Below are 6325 nucleotides of genomic sequence, written 5' to 3' on the forward strand. Positions count from 1 at the left end.
TCACCCTATTTCCTTTTCCTCGTTGGTATGTGGTTTGGTGGGTATCGGTTATCCGTTTGAAGGTCGTTCAAACATTAGTTATATATTATGTATACATGTAAAGACATAAAGATTTCCATTGACCCGTTCATTTCCCTTGGGTAGCAAGGACATCCTTCCAGTCACCGTTCATAGAACACAGACACTAGTAACTATTATAAGAGTAGTTAGGAGGTTCTCTTTACTCCTTCTAGTAGGAGAATTCCAAAGAAGTCAGTTCATTCGTGATTCTATATCATTAGTTCAGTACCTATATTAGAATTCAGAATACGAGATGCATCCTCTGGACATAGCCACGTTGTCAAGTTGGTAACCAGAGTCTCCTGTAGGGATAGCGGGCATTGTGTGTATAGATCTATACGGGACTGACACTCCCACACCCTGACTGCTAGCTACGGTCCCCGGCCGACCAAGCCAAGGGGTGAAAAATGTCATATTCATTTCGACGCTTGCAGGGCGTCAAGTTTTCTACTGTCATTCAGTATGGTTACGAGTATCTCCATGCTTACCTTATAATTCATGGCCTTAAAGAAATAAGATTTATCGTTGTATTTTCTTGTTTTAGACTGCTAGTTGTGTCGTTCATTCGATACTGTCTGGAGTCTGTGCTTCCTTTTGTTAGACTGAGCCAGGCGTATCATTCGTTTGATACTCTCCTGGAGTCTATGATTTCTTTTGCCTTAGTCAGCAGCACTACTGCTGAAGCATATGTTATTTTTTCCCTGGTATTTTTACTTGTGACTTTCTCATTATTCCATTAAAGTAAATACTTTTTTCTAATAATGATAGTATTTTGGGGAAAAATACTCCTTATAACATAAGTCTGTCGGGTCTTGGTAGAAGACTGCTTTTATTTAGAAAATATAGGATTTTCTGGAAAGAACGCTAATACACCGTAGATTCTAAACTACTAGCTTTCATAAAGTTATTTTGAATAAAAATGCTTACTTACACAAATGACACTAAATACTTATGAGCTCACCAGCATTTATAAAAATGTTGATACTCGCTTTCAAAATAACTTGTATTCTCAGGTCAGCGAGACAGGTACACACGGGAGCTTTTGCGAAGTCAGCCTAGAACCGAGCTGCATCTATACTAGTTTCTATATTACTTTGTTGTCTCTATGAATTGTAACTTATGTAAAACTATTACTATTAATGCAATGGTTGTTGTACGGTGATTACTATACTACATATGTTGTGATACTTGATATGACGTCACCCACCCCAGAACGTTTCTGCCGTTCTGGTTTTGGGGTGTGACATCTCCAGTGGTGGAGGTAGACTCATCGGAGTGTTCTATGGCGAAGCCAGAGTCGGTGGCGTCATCTATGCCGGAGTGATAGATCACCTCAATTGGTTCTAAAGAGAAACCCTCACAGAGGGTAAAGGAAAGACAATGGAAGGATCAGGAAGTAGAGGAAAAAGAACAGAAGGTTTGGATAAGGAATGGTGGAAGGAAGAAACCGGAATATGATCGATTACCTTCAGATGTAGGGATAAAATGACCGGCAAACCGCCACTATTCCTAAAGATGGTCACATATATATATATATATATATATATGTATATATATATGTGTGTGTGTGTGTGTGTGTGTATATATATGTATATATATATATATATATATAAGAATTTTTGTTTAATTTAAAAATGAAAATTTTAATTGAAAATTTTGGGTCATTACATAGATAATCCTGGCCGATTTTGGTGGTCATTGGACCCATCATGGGAATTCTCGGTTCAAGTCACGAGGAAACATACTGAAAATTTTTCTATAATGGATAGTAGTGTTGTTTCTCGATGGTCTAAGATTGTACTGAGGTGGGTTAATAGTTCTATCTGGAGGCTCTCCCTGGATAAAATTCCAACAAGGCTTAATCCTTCTAAGAAAGGGTTGGAGCTCCTGTCGCTCGGTTGTCTAGTATGTAGAATTCCAACAAGGCTTAATCCTTCTAGGAAAGGGTGGAGTCTGTGAACACATGTTCTTTCTTTGTCAGGTGGCGATCGATGTCTCGGGGCTTATGACGAGGTGGTGTGGAATGACCCTTCCAGTGGTTCCATCCATTAAGGAGTGACTATCTTGGATTGATGATTGCAATCTTGCTAAGACCAAGAAGCGTCGCTTGGAAGTGATCGTTTTGACTACAGGTTGGTTTATGTGGCAACTTTAGAATTCCTTTTTGTTTAGAGATATGCAAATCAATAATTCGTATACTCAATATTTTATATTGATGGAATTCTTTATAACATTTTTTTATTGTTTAGTAATAAGTTAACTCAATGTAATATCTTTTAGTAATTTACTTGAGTTAACTAATTTTTTTTTTATCATTTTATATTAAATGTATTAAAAATAGAGTAAATTATTAAAATCGTCCCTATGGTTTGGTCAAAATTGCAAGTTTAATACCTAACTTCGTTTTGCATTCGGATTGTCCCTGTGGTATAATTTTGTTACGTTTTTCTCCCGATGGTTTGCTCAAAATTGCACATTTGGTCCCTAACTTTATGTATGTAAGGGATGAAAAACGCAACAAAATCAAAAGACATGGACGATTCGAGGGCAAAAAAAAAATTAAGCGACCAAAAGTAGATTTTTAACCAAACCATAGGGACGATTTCAGTAATTTACTCTTAAAAATATCAAATTAATTACGCTAAAGACATCTAAATTATATAGCATATGTTGTAAAATGATAAAAATACGTTGTATTTTTCATTTTTTATTTAACCTAGGACCAAATAAATTGACATATTTGATTGATGTAACTATACTCAATCGGTTTTTCATAAGAAATGATTATTAAATATGATATTTTTGCTTCTTTGTAACTCTTAAAATCACATACGTATAAGACTAATTATTTTGGTGTAGACTTGCATAGCTTTAGCGAAAAAGATACACCGCCTTTAAGTTAACTGAAAAACATTTAGTTTCTTTTGGTGTAGTCGAGTGACTCTCAACCATTTTTTTATTTTAGTTATGATTATGATATTATGAAATTATTGTAAATAATTTTGAAAGATCTAAATAATTACAACATTGCCATAATTTCGTATATAATTTTCAAAAATTATAAAAACATATTTTAATTTGCCTATGCTTTTGGAAACATGTTTTTCATTTTAAGTAAATAGCGAACATAAATAGCAACATACTTTAACAAAAATAGATGAAATTTTGGTCATAAAATCGTCATATACAAATTTATGTCATAAAAATTACATCCTACAATTTGATTTCAAGATTATATTTCATTTGCTAATTTTACGGTGCCAATCTATAACATTATTTTTTTCTGCATTATTATTATTATTGTTATTATTATTATTATTACTATTATTATTATTATTATTATTATTATTATTATTATTATTATTATTATATGGGACACTTCCAAAATTAAGCTCTTTTTTTACTTGTTCAATTACACACTCCATTATCTTTTATTTATTTATTTATTTATTTATTTAATATTATTATTATTATTATTATTATTATTAGGTGTAAGACCCATGTATTACATTAGTTAATTAAAAAAATTAAATATTATTGTCTAAATATTTAAGGGCTTTGGATTTATAAAAAAAATAAGAAAAATAATGAATTATTAAAATTGATTTTTTTATCTTTTAATTTCAATAAATAACCAACATAACCTAGTAAGCTTTAATTTGGAAATTTTAAAATAAAAATGTAAGTCAATTAATGAAATTCATATTTATTTATTACTACATTTATTATAATTATTAGATTAACGTATTATATGAAATTTATTAAAAAAGAAAAACTTATAAATGACATGTGGAAAATAAATTAATTCAAAATAACCATAAAATAATATTTAACAAATTAAATAAGAGTGTGACATGTGGCAAAAAAACCTTCATTTATTAGAGTATATTATTTTAAACGTGACACAAACACTTTCAACAAACAAGATTATGTTATATATACTTGGTACAATTTATGGTTAGTTAAAGAAAATAACATAGTTGCAAAACTATGATGCAAACTAAAAATTATGTTGCAACCAACGTTGATGAATATACTGAATATTCAGGTGTAACTCATTTGATTTCAAATGAGAGTACCTAAGAAAAATCTAGCCACAACATCATACTTTTATATTCATGGTAAAAGGAAACTTGTACATTTTAATATAAATAAATGTTAATTTCAAGTTATACAACATGTAAAATTTTATGTTATCACTTATCTATTGTTAATTTCAAGGTATACAATGCTAAGAAATAATACTTTTTACTTCGTCCATCTTGTTCTTTCCTCTTCCTCCTAGGAATTTCAATTAGAAATTAAGCTTGTAAATTGAGTTGTGTGCTTTAATATTGAATACAAAGAATGTGAGGCATGTTGATGAAACATTTATGCAACATGAAGAGGATGATTTTGTAATTTGATCTTCTTGAAAATTTTATATTACAACTAAATGATGAAACCAAACTTTATGAAAATTTAGGAGAAAATATCAGCTAATTATTTACCTTGTTTTATAGGGAAAAGAATAGGTACGGATTTGATCATTCTTACAGTTAATTTAATTATTCAAAATACATAACTTTATACGATAAAGATAAAAAAATTATAAATCAAGACGAATGTTTTAAATATGTATCAAAATGAAGGTTTATTAATTTTCAATAGTTATGTACCTTACAAGTGTTGTTCCAATATATAATGTGTTGTTATTGTTGTTGCTATTTATCATGGGAGCATGTAATCTCATCTCTCATTTTCTATCCCATTTTTCACTATTTTATATTCTAAGATCTCTGAACTTTGTTCTTTTTATCCAACCTCTTCATGTCTCTATCATTTTGTGATAATTTTACCCTTCTCCGATGTGTTGTTTGGTGTATAATCTGACTCGTCTATTCGATCAACTTCAACAGCGGAAACTTCATAGGTTTCTTTGGACAACTTTAGCCTTGATTAGCTTATATTACCAAGATCAATAATTATTCAATATTTAGAATAAAAAAAGAAGGGTAACGGTGAATATACAAGTGTTTTTCTGTATTTTGCTGTTTAATTTCAGAAGAAAGACAACTATGTATACGTACATATATGGCTTCAAGCAACATGGATTTTTTTATATTTAGTTTTTCTAGCCTTGATTGTTGTTTGGATAATTGATATTTAAAAAATATATGAGAAAATGTAAGCATAAAAGGAGGAAAAAATATACGAGACAAATTTGTAATAAAAATATGACTTATTGAAAAAAAAACCTTCTTTCCCGATTTTCTTCATTAAGTCGTTATTTATGCAATTATGCATTGAGTAAAAGGACTAGTCTTGACCAATACATTTTAGCGCCAGTCGAATTGCCCATGTTTTTTACTAACGTGAAAACGTATTGATCAAAGATGACCTTTTACACCTGCAGACTTTTCCAAAAACTCCGCTGATTTGGACCTATAACCCAACAAAAATGTGACCATGAATCAATAGAATTGCTATGAATAAAAAAAAATTAACAACTTCAAAACATACTATTCAAAAGTTTAAAACAGATCATAGTCTCAAAATCATCAATATTCACAATACAAATATTCGTCAATGATAATATACATATATGAATTTCATAATTTTTAAAATGCATTTCTAGAAGTATGATTAAAAACACCGTAATTATGTTCTTGTAGACTAATCTTATAATAAAGTTATATAAAAATTAAAACATATGTACCATTTGCCCCTTCCTCTTTTGTAACATTTTCAAAAATTGGTATAAAATAGTATAATAATGATCCACCTTAATGATAAATCATAATGATCAAAGTTACTAATTCTCATTGTGTATTTTTAGTTAGAATGAAAGATTAGAAAGTGTTATGTTTTAGATTTATTTGTGTTCTTGTGTCGAAGAAAATGAAAAAGAAAGCTAAGAACTTTACAATTATACTCTTCATGTGTGATCTATAAAATATGTTAGCTTAGAGTGATTGGTAATTAAAAAATATATATATATAAAACATTTCATAACCTTTCTTTTCAAATCTTGAAACATTTGAGATAAAAGTTTTAGTGGGGAAATTTATATTGTCTCTCAATCACTTCTTTTTCCCAAAAGAAGTTGAAAACACAAAATATTTTTGGCTTCACTTCATCTCCTTCCCAAATCAAAATCACGACTTTTCTTTCAAAAACAATTACTAGAACACATTCTAATAGCTTGGATAAACAATTCAAACAACAAAGCCCCTATTTATCTCTAATTCACATAATTAACCAATAATGGATATAAGATAAACCT

The sequence above is a fragment of the Lactuca saligna genome, chromosome 7 (genome assembly GCF_052625555.1).
Source record: "Lactuca saligna cultivar CGN05327 chromosome 7, ASM5262555v1, whole genome shotgun sequence".
In the NCBI taxonomy this organism is placed as follows: domain Eukaryota; kingdom Viridiplantae; phylum Streptophyta; class Magnoliopsida; order Asterales; family Asteraceae; genus Lactuca; species Lactuca saligna.